This window comes from Elephantulus edwardii, unplaced genomic scaffold, assembly GCF_000299155.1.
Source record: "Elephantulus edwardii isolate Elephantulus edwardi_28Jun2011 unplaced genomic scaffold, EleEdw1.0 scaffold00069, whole genome shotgun sequence".
In the NCBI taxonomy this organism is placed as follows: domain Eukaryota; kingdom Metazoa; phylum Chordata; class Mammalia; order Macroscelidea; family Macroscelididae; genus Elephantulus; species Elephantulus edwardii.
Genome location: NW_006399819.1, coordinates 6,555,896 through 6,574,032, shown reverse-complemented (window position 1 = coordinate 6,574,032; position 18,137 = coordinate 6,555,896). Strand labels below are relative to the sequence as shown.

The 18,137-nt window shown below is 35.7% G+C and overlaps 1 pseudogene; it reads right to left on the bottom strand.

The window, feature by feature from the left end:
• Window positions 1–10,499: 10,499 nt before the first annotated feature.
• LOC102851960 lies at window positions 10,500–10,883 on the bottom strand (annotated as a pseudogene).
• Window positions 10,884–18,137: the final 7,254 nt, after the last annotated feature.

Here is an 18,137-nt window from a genome sequence, read left to right as displayed (position 1 = left end):
GATTCAAAAAGCCAAAGATTTACCATTTTTGAGATAGGAGTGAAGCTCTCTACCTATACCATAAGTTATATATGCACTGGGTAACAAACAACAACCAAAATGTATGTGACTCAATTTAATGTATTTCTTTCACTGTGGTGATATGGGATCAAATGATTAGCTTTGAATCATGCTTGTAAATGGAACCTGTAAAGAATTCAGAGAGTGATTGGAATGACTCAGATATGAGCTTTATTAATTGTTATGAAACCTTACAGAGATATGACAAATGTTTACAATGTTAGTCTATTCCAAAGTTAACCAGACACAGGAATGCAGATTCAACTTGCAATAGAAAGAACAGAAAGATGTCAACCAAGGATCTTGTGATTTTCCTTCTGTGTTCCTGGAATGAACATATGTTTTTCTACTTATCCCACCATCTATCCCTTTGCTGTAAAGTGAAAGTAAGTTCAAAGGTGTTATTGAGTTTATTAGAAGCAAAACCACCAAGTTCTCCTGTTGAACAACAACAACAAAAAAAATCTGGCAAATTGAAGAAAATCTGGTGATTAAAAGGGTCAGCTTCTTTGATGAATGAGAGACCACAGACATGTGTAAAAGTAAAATGTTATGCTCTTACAGATGCGTCAGATTATCATCCACATGTGGTCTACTGGGAACAATGCAAAAAACAGAATCTGCCACTCACAGTTTAAGTAATGGCTGCATATTTCCAGGAGCCTGATTTCTTTCTGTATGCTTCTCTTCTTAATGAAACCCATATGGGATGTTATTACACACTGTTATTTACAGTTTGGTCCAGTGTCTTCTAGTCTGTATTTTTTTCTTTATTCTCTACAACATCTTCACTTTTACCTACAGTAAGTGTAGTACACAAAATCATCACTTGCATTCAGATTTTACTCTTTTGAGGACAGCTCCGTGATTTTACAATTCTAAAGGACTTTTCTACTTTTGGGAACTAGAAGGTATATTAACTACTGACCTGTTGTAGACAAAGAGCAATCCCCTGACATGGTCTTGTATATTTGTTTGACTTTCAAAATTATTCATGAACCATTAACAGCTATGACATTGATAGTTACTGCAGATTTAAATGAAACTTAGGCTCTAATTGGTTGACAATAATTTTAAAATCAAATAATAACAGCTATGCATGTGTGTGTGTTGCTTTAATCAATGTTTCTTTGCTTTACATATGTGCCTACAGCTAGATCCTCTTTTCTATCTATAAATAGTGATGCCTGCTGTGCACTATTGAGAAAATGAAAGACAAATTGGAGAACCAATTTAAAAACACTGTTGACAAAATTTTAAAGTATATTAGTTTAATCTAGTTAGTTAGGATTTCTTTAGTAGTTGAAATAAAATTTTATAATTACTATAAATACTTCCTGTGAGTGACAGGATAATATCTATACACATATCAGAAGACCTGTTGATACCACTATTATTGAAATTTATGCACCTACAACCAGCACCAATGAGGAGGAAATAGATGATTTCTACAGACTTTTGCAGTCAGAAATCGACCAAGCCTGAAATAAAGATGAATTAATAATAATGAATGACTAGATAACAAGAAGATGGTGCAATAGTCAGAAAACATGGACTTGGTGACAGATATGAAACTAGAGATAGAATGATAGAATTCTGCAAAATGAATGACGTGTTCCTAGCAAATGCTTTTTATAAGAAACATAAATGCAGTATATACTCATGGATTTGATCTGACAAGAATCAGACTGATTACATCTGTGGAAGGAATTGTTGGAGAAGTTCAATATAAGCAGTGAAAACTAGGCAAGGTACTGATTGCGGGAAAGATCAACAACTACTCATATGCAAGTTCAAATTAAAGAAAAAAAAGTCAAGGAACTCATGCAATATTATTCAAAATGGGTGACCCTGGAGGACATTATGCTGAGTGAAATATCTCAGTCACAAAAAGACAAATACTATATGATGCCACTGTTGTAGAATGAGGCTGACACTGGGGTGGGGGTAGGACCGAGAAAAACTGGATAAATTATGTTTATTGCATTGAAGCCGATGAGGGAGAGAATAGTTTAAAATTAATGTATTTTAGGGCATTATGATTGTCATAAGAGTGCGAAATGAGGGTGCAAGGGTGGAGTATACTTGGAGTGGGGGTGGGGATGGCTGGGGTGGGGGAGGGGATTATGTGCAAATGAAGGAGTTTGTCTTGCTTTTCAAGGAGAGGAGTGGGGTGGGGGTGAGGGTGAGGTGGGCGGGGGGGAAAGTGCAACAATAAATGAATGGAATTCTAAAATTTCTGTAGATGTTCATTGAAATTAATAATAATAATAATATTTTTTAAAAAAGAAAAAGGTCAGATAAAATTCACAAAAATAAAAATTTGACCTTGAGTATATCCTACCTAAATTTAAAGATCAGGAAAAGGTTTGAGGGCTTGAACGTAATTTACAAAGTTCAGATGAGCTGTGGAATGATATCAAGAGTATCATCCATGAAGAATGCAAAAGACATTACAAAGACAGAAGAAGAAGAAGAAAAGATTAAAATGTATGTAAGAAGAGACTCTGAATATTGCACTAGAGCACCCAGAAGACAAAGCAAATGGAAGAAATCGTCAAGTTAAGGAGATGAATAGATTTCCAGGAGCAGCACAAGAAGACAAAGCAAAGTATTATTTAAAAATGTGCAAAGAATTGGGGTCCAATGATTGAAAGGATTGAATTCACTTGGCATTTCTTAAGCTGAAAGAATTAAAGAACAAACTCAAGCCTCATGTCACAATACTTGAGGATACTATGGGTATAATATTGAACGATTCAGAAAAACTTTAAAAGAAGATGGAAGAAATATACAGAATCACTGTACCAAGAAAAAATTGGATGACACTGAAGAATTTCGAAAAACATATGATTAAGAGGCAATGGTGAGGAATGAGGAGATTCAGGCTGTACTGAAGAACTTGGCATAAATAAAGCTGCAGGAATTTGTGGAATACCAATTGACATATTTCAACAAAAAGATGTTGCCCTTGACATGCTCACCAGGTTGTGCCAAGAAATCTCCAGGACAACTACCTGACCAACTACCTGGAAGAAATCCATATTTATTCCAATTCAAAAAAATGGTGACCTGACAGAGTGTGGAAATTATTGTACACTATTAATAATAACACATGCTAGCAAAATCCTGCTGAAGAAACAGCTGGGACAGTACTTTTACTGAGAACTACCACAAATACAAACTGCATTTACCAGACACCATGAGACTAGAAGCATTATTGCCAATGTCAGATGGATCTTGGCAGAAAGCAGAGTATTAGAGGAATATTTATCTGTGTTTTATTGACTATACAAAGGCATTTGACTGTGTGGATCATGAGAAATTGTGGTTAACCTTGAGGTTAATGAGAATCCCAGAACACTTGATTGTGCTTATATGAAACCTATACTTGGACAAGGAAGCAGTCTTCAAAACAGAACAAGGAAACACTACATCTTTCAAAGTCAGGAAAGGAGTGCACCAATGATGTGTCCTTTCTCTATATGTTTTCAATCTATATGTGGAACACATTATTCGGAAGGCTGGGCTTTATGAGGATGAATGTGGCATCAGGATTGGAGAAAGACTCATCAACGAATTACCTTATGCAGCTGACACAACCTTGCTTGCTGAAACTGAGTTGGACCAGAAGCACTTGCTGCAGAAGGTCAAGAACTGGAGTCTTGAATATAGATTGAAGCTCAACATCAAGAAGACAACGATTCTCACCACTGGGTCAGTTGGCAGCAGCATGATGGATGAAGAAATTGAGGTCGTTAAAGTTACAGCTTGCTCAGCTCCATAATCAGCATAATCAAACAGTTGTCAGAAGTGAAAATATAAAACGCATTAGGTAAATATGCTGTCAGGGACTTTTCTAAAGTACTGAGAAATGATGATGTCAATCTAGCGACTAAGGTGTGCCTGATCCAGTCCATCGTCTTCACAATTCATGCATCAGAGATAATGACTAAGGGTGATAGAAAAAGAATTGATGCCTTTAGGTAGTGGTGCTGGAGAAGAGTCTTGAACATATGATGGACTGTGAAGAAAACAAATATGACTATCTTGGAGCGTGTGAAACTAAGTTTCTCCTTGGAGGCTAGGATTTTGAAGCTCTGTTCCACATACTTAGGCCATGAGGCCAGGAGGCCTTGGAGATCCTTGGAGAAGGACATAATTCTTGGAAGGGTGGAGGGACAGCACAGGAGAGGAAGACCCTGGATTAGATGGACTGACAGAGTAGGAGCTCCTGAGTCAGTGAGACTGGCTCAGGAGAGGGCTGGCTTCAGAGCTATTGAACGGAGAGTCAATAAGAGTCAGAGGTGACTCAATAGCACGTAACCACAAAAACAACAACGTAAATACTTCTGTTTATCTACAGTGCTCATTATGAACTTTGATATTTGGAGAAAATAATCAAATGTTTGCAATATTTTCTGCTAGGATATTTGAATGACTGTTGTAATGTTCATGACTAAATTAATAAAATAATCTTTCAATAATTCAGTAATATATAAAAGCTAACTCTTGTTTGGAATACATTCATTTACCAATCAACTTCTCAAGAGATGAAAAATTAAGTGTAAAGATAATTTCAAAATTCTATAATTGTGTATTGTTTTATCATATAGTTTTTAAAAGAATCATTAATTTCCTATTTATTCTTTAATAACATCTTAATTTAGACAAGCTTTACCATAAACACAGAATATGGAGGACTAATATGAAGCATAAATATTTATTTTGTAGATTGATCCATTGAACTGTTATTTATTTAATTGGATTTTACTAAATTTGCACACTATAAGTAATTAATGATTTTAAATTCCTATCTCCATCAGTGAACTATCTTTAAACTATTTTAGCTTACCTTTGCCTATTAAAAATAAACAAACACTAATGAATATTTTGATAATAGGTTCTTACTCACCAGAAGATAATATGCCAATGGTGTTGCTTAAACGTGAACCACAGAAGTAAATTATTTAGAAACAAATTTAAAGCCTGCAGCTATTTAAACCATATGTAATATGTCCCAAATTGTCAAATCATCTCTACTTCCCTGAACATTCTTCAGACTGAAACCCTGGCTGTAGAAATTCAAATGTTTTTACTGTATCAACATATATTTTTTATTTTCAATCAAAACAATTATATGTAGAGTTTTATGTATCTGAAGCATAGTTGTTCACATATCTAACAGTTTCTAAAAACATGATTGCTAAGAACTCAATACTACTTAAAAATCAAACATACGGAAAACACTCAAGTGTGCATAATTCTACATTGAATTACATGTTGTGTTGTTGTTACGTGTCAGTAAGCATAATTTACAGCAACTCCCGAACAACGAATCCGAACCCTCTCGTATCTTGTGCCAACTTCATAATATCAGATACACTCAAGCCCACTCCTGCAATCACAGTGTCAATCCACCTAGCTGATATTCTTCTTCTCTTTTTCTGTCCCTCCACTTTTCCAAGCATGATCTGTTTCCCCTCTGAAAAGCCTCTCCTAGTAACTTGTCCAATGCATGCATAACTAAGTTTTGCCATGCTTGCCTCCCAGAAGCACTTTGATTGAACCTTCTCCAAGAAATATCTCTTTGTTCTTTTGACAGTCCATGGGAATATTCAATACTCTCCTTCAACACAACAGTTATTTCAAAGGTATTATTCTCATGTATGTCATCCTTATTCATTGTCCAGCTCTAAGTAGCATAACAAGTGACTGAAAAGACCATTGTCTGAATCAGGCACACCTTAGTTCTCAAACTAACAACATTACTCCTTAATAATGTAGAGAGATCCCTGACTGCAGATTTTCAATGCAATATGTCTCTTGATCTTTTGACTGCTGTAACCTAGTGTATTGATTGTGGATCCAAGTAAGACAAACTCATTGATAGCTTCAATCTTTTTCCATCTGTTGCCTATTGGTCCAGTGGTGAGAATATTTGTTTTCTCAGAGTTGAGATGTAATCCATATTGAATGCTGAAGTGTTTATGCTTCTGAAGTAAGTATTTCAAGTAAATTTTTACATAGCAATTAATCATTCAACATTGTTTCAGGGATTTGGTAATTACAACATATATGCACTCTCACCAAACAACACACAGCTTGTAGTGATGTTCTTAATTACTGTGATCTTTTTTTTTTCTTGAACACATTGGTTGTTTTCTAGATAACACAATAATATATAATAAAGTAGAATTGAAAAATTTATCAGATAAAAACTCTTGTATTTCTGTTTCCACTTGAAGCATTGTCTAGAAGAGTCAGATTTCCCCTAAAATTATATCATAAGGATTTATTTAACTGTGTTAAGACTAGTCTTTGCTTACCTAATACAATGTTTAGAAATAATGCTTTGCAATAACTTGAGAAGTTGTAAACATGATATCAGAATCAAACTGAGAACTTAAAAGTCATAAATGTTAAAAGGATTCTGGACCTCTTTGGAATTCACACTCTTTTTTGGTTGTAGGGAAAGTCATAAATTAACCTTTCCAGGATCACATAATTAATTAATGACCATGACAGATATTTGAAATTTTACTTTATTTTTCTTTCATTATAGCACTTTACTCAAATTATCTAAAATAAAGTGTTTTTCCTAATGAAATTAATGGGGAAAAAAACCCCTACAAAGATTTTCTGAATTGGTGGGAAATTCAGTGCTAAGAGAAAAAGAAAAACAACAACAAATATACTTAGTATGATACTACATGACAATTGAAATCAAAGAAGAATCACAATCAGTTTTCAATGTATGAACCATAAAAACAAGCAAGGAGATCAAAGATGTCAGAGTTAGTAGTCCCAGGTTGTAAAGAACATGATATTCTAGATGAAGACTCAGATTAATTGCTGATACTTTGGTTTTTTGTGTGTGTTTTGGTGTTGGATTTTTGGTTTCTTGTGTTTTTTTTTCATGCAGAAGGCCTATTGTGGGTACAGATTATTATAAAAATATTATCATCTATATTATTTTCATTAATGATATTATTGTTGTATACCATCAAATTGGAATTTAACTATAGCTGACCCTCTGGCGAGTTTTCAGAGGCAATAAATCGGTGAGTTTGAAACACGTGCCTTCCCTTCCTTCCCTTCCCTTCCCTTCCCTTCCCTTTTTTTGTCATTGCTTTCAGTGCAACTTGAACTTCTTTGTTCAATACTTTTGGTTCTTGATAATACACTACTTCCTGAAATTGTTCACTGTTGACCAAATTAATTTTTAGTACAGTGACTGTGTATTCCTTCCATTTTCTTTTAATCTTCCCTGTGTTATACAAAGATCATATATAGGAGCTTACAATCAGGAAAGGAGTGTGTCAGGGGTGCATCGTGTCTACGTACTTTTTTAAATGCAGAACAGATCATTTGGTAGGCTGGACTTGATGAGGAACAACTTGGCATTAGGATTGGAAAAAGACTCTTCAACAATCTGTGTTATCCTACTAGATTCATATTAATTCTTGTAATAACACTAAAAACAACCTGACAGTAAGGACAAAGCACTATAATTAGAAAACACAGAGAGACAAGAAGATAAACCAAACAGACTTGGCTGTGATAAGCTCAGACATGGATGACAAGGAAGTAAGCAAAGTTTGATCCTCATTGGCATTTTGCAAAAGCTTTTTCCTGAATGTGAGATTTATCAGATTTGATTAGAGGATTTATGTCTATACTTTTCTTCTGAAAATTTTTCATTGGGAAGACATGTTGAGACAATAAGATTAATGGAAACATTGCTTTAAAGCCAAACAAAGTTTATTTTTCCACATTCTTTGACTTTATCCCACCAGGATTGACATTGAAATCATAATTGCATTTAGAAAACGTCCAGAGGGGAATAGTCGATTTTGGATTGTGTATATAGGCACAGTGAGAATCTATACTTCCCCATGAATCTCTTTAATCAAAAGTCCAAGATGTATTTACAAATCCATTCAAATTCAAATCTCCTGAGTTCTAGCTGGACTTGTTCATTCCCCTGGACTAGACCTCAGTGTCCATTGCCAAATTCTATTTTTTTTTAACAAAATTTTCTTGAGGGCAAATCTTCCCTTTTGGTGAAAGGTGAAATTACAGGCTTTCGTAATGTACAATATCTAATATTGATGTACATCAAACATCTTTTTTTGCCCCCCATTTTTAAAAATTTATTTTCATATAGTTATTTACATAAGTTGTATTTTGATTCTGTGTATTGTATTTTATATAATTAATTACTATTGATCTAACCTTATCATCATCTCATCTTTTCAAGTCCTCATTGAATCTTTCCTATTCCTTCTCCCCATTTCCTGCCCGCTACCTTCTGCTATCTAGTGATTATCTACCCTTCTTCTGTGTCTCCTCTTTTCCCCTTCCTGTTTTTAATATATACATATCTTGCTCAGTTATCCTCCTGTTTTCTTAATAGTAGTATTTTTCCTTATGTGACTGAATTATTTCATTCATCATAATATTCTTTAGATTCTATCATGTTTTGTACCATTTTACAAAGTCATTGTTCTTTAGTGTTTCATAGTATTCCATTTTGGGGATGAATCACAATTTCTCAATTGATTATTTTGCTGATAGGCATTTGGACGATTTCTGCTTTCTTGCTATTCTGCTATTTTTTTCTATATTTATAACAGTATTAGTACATAGAGATATGTATATACTCTGTGCTTCAATTTGTGGTGCCCCCCCCCTCCTTGGGATATTTACCTAGTTGTAGAATAGCTGGGTTATATGAGATTTCTATGTTCAGCTTTTTGAGGCAGTACCATACTGTTTTCTATAGCAGTTGTACCATTTTACAATCTCACCAGCTGTGCATAAGAGTTCCAATCTCTGCATCCTCTCCAACATTTATTGTTGCTGTATTGTTAAACTTTGCTAATGTTGTTGGATTAAGATAATATTACCTTGTTGTTTTGATTTACATAGCTCTAACTACCTAGTGTTCTCGTTTTTTTCATGATCTTCAATAATATTTTGCTTGCATGAGATATTAATGATATTGTTACATAATGTCTGCATTCTTTTGGGTCATCTTTCTTGGGGATGGTAACAAATATGTATCTTTTCCAGTCAGGTAGCCCAGTAGTTGTCCTTCATATTTCCCAGCATAAAATGTTAAATACTTGCACAGTTTCATCTGTTAGTTGAAACATGTCACTTAGTGTCCTTTGATTCCTGGGGCCTTATAGTACCAAGGCCTTCTGTGCAGCTTGAACTTTATCTTTAACCACAATTTGCTCTTACATATATGGTATATCCTGAAATCTTGTGGCGTCCACTAATTCTTTTTGGTATATTGATCCTGTGTGTTCCTTCCATCTTCTTTGATACTTCTCGAATCATTCAAGATTGCTCCCATAACGTGGTTTAGTATTGCAATTTGAGGCTTAAGATTATTTTTCAGTTTTTTCAGCCTGAGAAATATTGAGCAAATTCTTCCCCTTTTATTCTCTGACTTTAGATCTTTGCATATTTTGTTATATTTTGCTTCATTTTCTCAAGCTGCCTTTTGAAATCTTCCATCCCACTGTTCTACTTCAGGGTCACTTCCCTTTCTTTGGCTTCTAACACAATTTTCAGAATATTTTCTGATATTTGTGGGGGTTTTTATTTGCTGTTGTTGTTCTTGTTGGTTTTTTTCCCTTTCTCCCCCTTCTTTGGGATGAGCTTTTTATCTTTTCATGAGTAATGTCTTTGACATCCTTTCACAGTTCTACTGATCTTTGATTATGGTGTTCAATGCTACAAACCTGTTTTAAAGATGATTCTTTTTTAAAAAAATATTTTATTGATTTTCATATAATAATAATTTACAGTATGTTTCATTCATGTACACTTTCATACAATTTCATTTACACTGTGTTTCATACAATCATTCATATATATTTTACATTATTTTAATACTAGTTTATTTACAAAATTCAAATACATTTTTCACATCAGATCCTTCCCATTTCCCTCACCTCCTCATCAAATTGTGTAATCCTACGATTAATCCCTTACCACATATCTTCAACCCTCTGATTTCCCCTCCTCATGGATCCTCATATTCATTTTACATAATGGTTTTATACAGTATTTGTGCTTATGGAGTTGAGTTAGCTCCCTCAGCATAAAGCTCTTTAGTCCCTCCCAAGTTGGGTAATAATTTTTTTTTCAGTCCTATGTCTTTATTAAAGAGAGTTAAAGTAGACTAGACCTGGCAGCCAATGGAAGAGGCACTGGCCAGGAAGGTGGGGTGAGGTCGGGCCTTAGGGATTCAAGAGCAGGCTGATGGCCTTGGAGAGTCCAAGGAGACGTCCTGGCAGCAGCTGAGGAGGTGTCCAAGGTTAAGCTTTCAGGCACTGAGGCTGTCAGCTGCTTCTGCAGGGGTGTGCAGGATGGGTCGGACTGGCGCGGGATCTTCCTGAAGACACTTCTGTCTTGTCTACCTAGATCATCCACTGGTCCTGATCCTGCTCATTGCCTTCCATGTCCACCTCATTGACCTCTCCATCATCAGGTGATTCATTGTAGTCATTCATCTCATCCATGTCCTGCATGTCCTCATCATCTTCTGAGTCTTCCTCACTATCTTCATCATCTTCATCATCTTCTTCTTCTTCGTCATCATAGTGCTCTGAGGCCGGCTTGCCAATAGGCACCAGGTTGTTGTCTTTTTCTGCAATGCTCTGGAGCCAAGCTTGATGTTGCTGTTCCTGCTGTTGCAGTTCCGTCTCCTCCACACAGGGTCGATCCAGATTAAACCAGAGTGTCTCCGTCACACGGGGTAAGAATGAGGGAAACAAAATAGACATGGCTCCTAGACGCGCCCGTAGGCCAGTTGGGTAATAATTTACAAAAGCTTTTCTCCTGCGTGTTGCATGGTATTACATTGTGTAAATGTACCATCATTTTTCAATCCATTAAATTGTGGTTGGACATCTGGGCTGCATCCATGTTTTTGTGATGGTGAATAATGCTGATGAGATGATTCTTAATCACAACTGGTATAGTCACCAGGTCATATTTTGGTTTCTATGGACTAGTTTTAATTTTTTTCAGCCTTAATTTGCACTTGCATATGAATAACTGATGATCTTTTCCACAATCAACATCTGCTCTGGTTTGAGTGCAGATAATACTAAAACAGTACTAACAGATACACAAACTCGATTTAGAGGAGGCCCCAGGATCAGGGATATCATTGCTGATGTCAGAGGGGTACTTGCTAATATCAGAAAATACCTGAAGAATGTCTGTTTGTGTTTTACTGAGTATGCAAAGGCATTTAGTTTGTGAATAACAACAAATTATGGCTAGCATTGAGAAGAAGGGGGTTACCAGAACACCTGATTGTGCTAATAAGAAATCTATACATAGACCAAGAAGCTGTTGTGTGAACAGAGCAAGGTAACACCATATGGTTTAAAATCAGGGAGAGTGTATATCAGGATTATATTCTTTCCCGTACCTATTCAATCTGTATGCTGAGCAAATAATTTGCAAATGTGGACTCTGTGAAGAGTTATGTGGCATCAGGATTGGAGGAACATTTATCAAGAACCTGCGTTATGCAAATGACATAACTTTGCTTGCTGAAAGTGCAAAGGATATGAAGTATTTGTTGCAGAATATCAAGGACTACAGTATAGCATTAGTCTGTCAATTTGCTGTACAGAGGTAACTCATGGTTGCTGTGATGCTAAACACTGTGACACTGATGTATCAAATATAATAATGGTTACCAATGGTAGAAAGTGTTTGGTAGACATCCCAGATTAAAACAGGCTTTAAAGCAGCAGGAGTGGCATCCACTTCTGACATAGCTTGTCTCTAGAACTCTATGAAAGTGGAGAAACGATGAAAGTTATACCAGAGTGCAGGTCTTTTGTTCATAGGGTACCTGTGAGTCATCTACAACTCGATGGCACTTAACAATAGTTAAGTTTCCAGTCGTTGGAATATAAATCAGAAAACAGATGCTGCCCTGCATGTGTTCACCAAATTGTGCCAACAAATCTGGAGGATAAGTATTTGACCAACTGACTGGACGAGATAAATATTTATTCCCATTCCAAAAAAGATGACCCAACACAATGTGGAAATTATCAAACAATATCACTAATATCACACAGTAGCAAAATCCTGCTGTAGATTATCCATTAAAAGCTGGAACAGTACATAGACAGAGAACTACCATAAATACAAACTGGGTTTAGAAGTGGTGGTAGCACTAGAAACACTGTTGCCAACGTCCGATGGATCTTGGCAGAAAGAAAAGAGTACCAGAAGAATATCTGGTTTTGTTTCATTGATTATGCAAAAGCATTTTACTGTGTGGATCACAACAAATTGTGGCTAATTTTGAGGAAAATGGGAATCCCAGAACACTAGATTCTGCTTTATGCAAAACCTATGCTTGAACCGGGAAGTAGTACTCAGAACAGAACAAGGAAACACTGCATGGTTCAAAATAAAGAAAGAATTGTATCACACACGTATCCTAACCTGTCCCAATACCTTTTTATCTGTATGCAGAACAGATCATTCTGGAAGCATGGCTTCATGAGGAGGAGTGTGACCTCGAGATTGGAGAAGACTCATCAGCAAAGAAGACCTGAAGTCCTTGCTGCAGAAGGTCAAGGACTGTAGTTGTCATTATGGATTGAAGCTCAACATCAAGAGGACAAAGATTCTCATTACTTGGTCACGTACTTTGTGCACACGATCAGAAGAGACTGGTCATTGGAGAATGACATCACGCTCAGAAGGGTGAAGAGACAGCACAGGAGAAGAAGACCCCAGATGAAATGGATTGATAATACGGTATGTGGGACCATGGGGGTTGGTGTGTCAGAATTAGTGGTACTGTCTTAGGAGAGGGAAGGGTTTAGAGCTGCTGTACAAACAAAGGGTCACTATAGCTCTCAGGTGACTCAATGGCACATAACAAAAACAATGTACTGTATTGGTTGTTTATTTATGCCTCTTGTTTAGAGTCAACAAGACATCACAGAGGGCCTTTGTATTTAGAAGTCAATTATTATATTTTGTAAGAACATTCTTCCAAGTGGTACAGCACTCTTCTGTCAATATGCTGTACTGAGATAACCTGGGGTTACTGTAATGCTGAACCTTGTGCCACTGGGGTGTCAAATGCTATAATGGTTACTCATAGTGGACTGTGTTTGGTAGAGCTTCCAGTTTAAGACAGGTTTGGAAGCAGGAGTGGCATCCACTTCCTAAACCACATGCTTCTGAAAACTCTATGAACTTTAATAAATAACAATAGTTATTGAAAGGCTTCAGACTTTTTTGTTCATAGGGTCTCTATGAGAAGTACTCAACTCGATGGCACTCAACAATGTCATTGATCATATTATCAAGCAAAACAATGAATAACACATAAAAGTAAAAGATTATTTAAAAGGTCTAGGACATAAATAAAGGGATCTACATTATTAGAGAAACATATCCTATTTGCCTGTGGATCTTACTAAACTGTAACTCAGTGAATGCCATCCAGTTGATTCTGATGGAGCTACTCTTCATTATGTCTTTATTCTGAGGGTGTAAATCTTCATGAGAGGATACAGCTCATCTTTCTTTGGCACAGCTGTTCGAGCATTCAATCAGTTGGTGCCTCGTCAACTCTTTATTATGAGCTTTATATGCTAAATACCATGTCACTAGGAAGACAATATTGTGGTAATATCAATACTCCCTAAAGGAAATCTATATAGTTAGAATGCAATATCAATGCAGATTTTGCAAATGCTTGTCAGAGAGAAAATGAATTATCACCATAATATAAAAGGGAAAGTGACCACAGACAAGCAAAGTACATGTAATGGGGGAAAAAATATAAGAGATATTGCAGCTCACAATTTAAGGTTCATGCATTCATTATAGTAACAATAGGTTGATACTGGTATAATTACAGACAGAGAACAAGAGAACACAAATGAGACCTCAGAAAAAAATAAATCCATTTATGTGCAGCTGTGAGTAATTTTAAAGACCTTGCTAAGAGATTGGAAGAGATACATATTTATTCATATTTTTTAAAGTTATGTAATGTGGATTTTATCAAGCAATATAATCATTATTATTATTAAAAAGTGGCTGCAGTACTATATTGACAGGAAACTGTCAGACATATGCTTGTAAAACCTGGGCAATGAATAAGGAAGACCAAAGAAGAATTGATGACTTTTTGGTGTTCTTGAATAGTATTGACTACATCATAGACTTCCATAAAACCAAGTATGTCTTAGAAGTGAAGTCAGGCAAAGATGGTGAAACTTCATCTCACTTTCTCTGAACTTCAGGAGGGGCTCAAGGAAAAGGAAATGAAAATTGGAAAGATAGAGGATCAAAGGAGGAAAGGAAAACTCCTTAGGAGATAGATTGATACAGTGATTGCAACAATGGACTTGAACCTAACAGAGATTGTGACAGTGACTTCTGAGCCGGTTTCTGAGGCAAAGTTTCAATGTGTGTGTTGCATACATTTTCGCTAGGAATTAGAATTGACTCAATGGAAAACCGTGTATCACTGATCTTGTATGTTGTTGTTATGTGCTGTCAAGTCATCTACAGCCCATAATGCCCCTATGTGCAATAGCTCTGAAACCTGTCCTATCCTAAGCCAATCTTACTGTGTCCAACACACCTGCCCCTATTCTCCCAGTTAATGCTTCAATCCACCTCATCCAGGGTCTTCATCTCCCACGCTGTCCTTCTACCCTTCCAAGCATGATGTCCTTCTCCAAGGACTGATCCTTCCTGAGAATATACCCAAAATATGTAAGGTGGAGCTTCAAAATCCTACCCTTCAGACAGCAAGTACTGATATTATTTAGACATGTCCCAGCATCTTGCCCTTTGTATAGAGGCTCCAAAACATTAAATGTAAAAATTTATCCTCTTTAAGAAACAGTCTTGGCAAAAAAATTAAAAATGAAAAAAATTAACATGCTCCATACCTAACACTATGAACAAAAAACCTCTCAAAATTGGTAAAAGATCTAAATATAAACCATGAAACTATTAAAAGAATCATGAATGAAAAAGTAAAGTCACTAATGTATGGTATAGATAGAATATGATACATAATCCAAAATGTACCAATACCAGAAGATAAATTAGAGAAAAGAGACTTTCTAAAATTATAATTCTCATATGGATAAAAAGACTTCTCAAAAAAGTAAAAGAATTCATAGATTATAAAAATATTTTGATTGTAGCATACCAGGTAAGAGTCTAATATCTAAAACTTATGGAATGCTTTAGCATCTTAACAAAAGAAAGAGAATTACACATAAAACACATTAATAAATGTTTTTAGAAGACATTCAAATGGCCAATAAAGATAAGAAAATGTTCTTTATTACTCATTCAAAAAATTCAAAGTGGCTGCCTTTGAGATAATTTCAACCTATATTGAGTCACTCACCTTGGATTTGAGTTATTGAGTTAGCAGTTCAGTCTCTTTGAGTTATGCCACTGATTTTTCTTAGTAACCATTGCAACAATACCTATACACTCCTTGCTATTACATCCTAACCAAATCAAAACTGCTACTGGTGTCCAGGGTTGTAAATCATATGGTAGGAGATTGCTCATTTTTCTCCATGGACTTGCTGGTGTATTCCAACCACCAGAGACATAGCATTTGGTTTACTAGCATTATTCCTATTGATTGTACGGCCAAAGCTGCATTAGCCATTGTTGTTGTTACATGCTTCTCAGTCAAGTACAACTTACAGTGATACTATGAACAATAGATCTGAACCCTGTCCTATACCATTCTCCTCATTTCTGACACACCTGAGCCCCTTACTGCAGTCACTGTATCAATCCATGGTGAGGATTATCCACCTTTGTAAGCACAATGTCCCTTATCAAGAAATACATTAACAACATGCCCACAGCTAATGTTATTCTGTTTTTTCCTCTTTTCTGTTTTATTGGGGAATGATTTGCATGTTGCTAATGATTTTATATCTTAATAGCTTATGTGTGTAAATTATTGCTTGTTTATCATTTGCTCTTATTAGTATAGCACTTGTTTGCCAGTTTGCTCTACTGAGGTAAGTCGTAGGTTGCTATGTTGGAAGTTATGCCATCTATGTGTCAAATGTCAGAAGGCTTACTCATGATGGACAGGTTTCATCAGGGTTCCCAGATTAAGACAGACTAGGAAACATAATTGCCTATCCACTTCTGAAATAAAAGGCCTCTGAAAACCCTATGAACATTAGCTGTTAGAGAATACAATGAACAGTAATGGAATATCATCTCAATCTAAAAATAATGGAAATCTAGTGAAATATTCAGTAGCATGCTCACTTAGGATAAAGATGGTCTCCTTTCATTAGGATTTACAGCCTTGGAAACCCAATGGAGATTGTCTGTGAATTGTATCAACTTGATAGCGGTAATTCTAGCAAGGAAAGCAAAGTTCATTTAAAGAGAAAACAATTAACACTCGCAAGGGTATAAAAAGATTGGCATTCTCATGCATTACATGTAAGAAATAGTTGCTATTTTTACTAAGTGTCACAGAATTGCTTGCAACTCATAAGTGCCCTACGTATAACAATTCTGAACCTTGCTCTGTGGTGAGCTCACCTCATCATCTCTGACCTACCCATGGCCATTATCCCAGTCACTGAGTCAATCCATCTCATCCAGGATCTTTCTTTTTTGTACTGTCCCTCCACCCTCCCAAGCATGATGTATATTTCCAAGGACTGGTCCTTTCTTGCAATATGTCCAAAGTGTGTCAGACTGAGCTTCAGAATTCTTGCCTCCTAGGAGCAGCCTGGTTTCAGCCTCTCATGATAAACCTGTTTATTCTTCTAGCATTCCATGGTATATTCAGTATTCTGCTCCACCACGGCTCAAAGACATTAATTCTCCTTCTATCATCTCTAGTCTTTATTGAGCTTTCTGATGAATATTTTCTGATGAAAAGTAATTGTAAAGACTATGACTTGGATCAGGTACTTATTATGCAGACTGTTATCCTTGCTTTTCAGTTTTCTGGCAGTATAGGGGAATATAGAGTCTCCTTAAAAAATTAGAAATATAAATACCATTTATTAGACATTCCACCTATTGGTAAATGTGTTTAAGAAATGGAAAAAAATTAAACAATGCAAACAAACAACTGGAACATAAACAGATATATGTACATCCATATTAATTGCAGAATCATTTAAAATAACAAAGAGATTAAATAAACCTCAAGTGATAAACAACAACAACAAAACAAACAAAAACTCCTTAGTAAAAATAGCAACATACACCTAATGGAATATTATGCAATATTAAGAATAATGAAAAATTTGCAAAAAACTGACAACATGGATTGGCCTGGAAAACAACACTATGTTGAAAGATAACAGACACAAAATTACAAATATAGTATGAGCGGACTAAAATAAAAATTCTAACAAAAAATTTTTCCAAAAGAATAAAGCCCTCTTTGAGTATTACCAAAATGGAGAGGATGGAAAGAAGTAAAATCAGTATTTAGAAAAACTTTATTGTTCTTAGGCACTGTTAAGTTGACCATGGCCCATAGCAACTCTATGAATATCAATCAGGTCTATACCCTGCCTGCCCTTGATAATTTCCATTTGCCTGAGCCCATTGTTACATTCATTATCTCAATCCATATTGTTAAATGTCTCTCTCTTACACCAACTCTCCACCTTACAAAGCATGATATCTTTGTCCAAGGACTAGTTTCTTTTAACAATATGCCCAAAATACATGAGATGAAGGTTCACTATCTTTGCCTTTCAGGAGCACCCTGGCTTCACTTTCTCTAAGACATATTGTTTGCTTCTTTGTTCTTTTGACAGTCCATGGGATGCACCAAACCTCAAAGACATCAAGTCTTCTTCTCTAATCCTTATTAATTGTCTAACTCAGATCATATTGAGTAATTAAAAAGATAATGGATTGAATCAGGCACAACTAAGTCTTTAAATTAACATCATTGCTGTTTAGAACTTTGGAAAGATCTTTGAAACCAGATTTTCCCAATGAGATACACCGTTTGATTTCTTGAC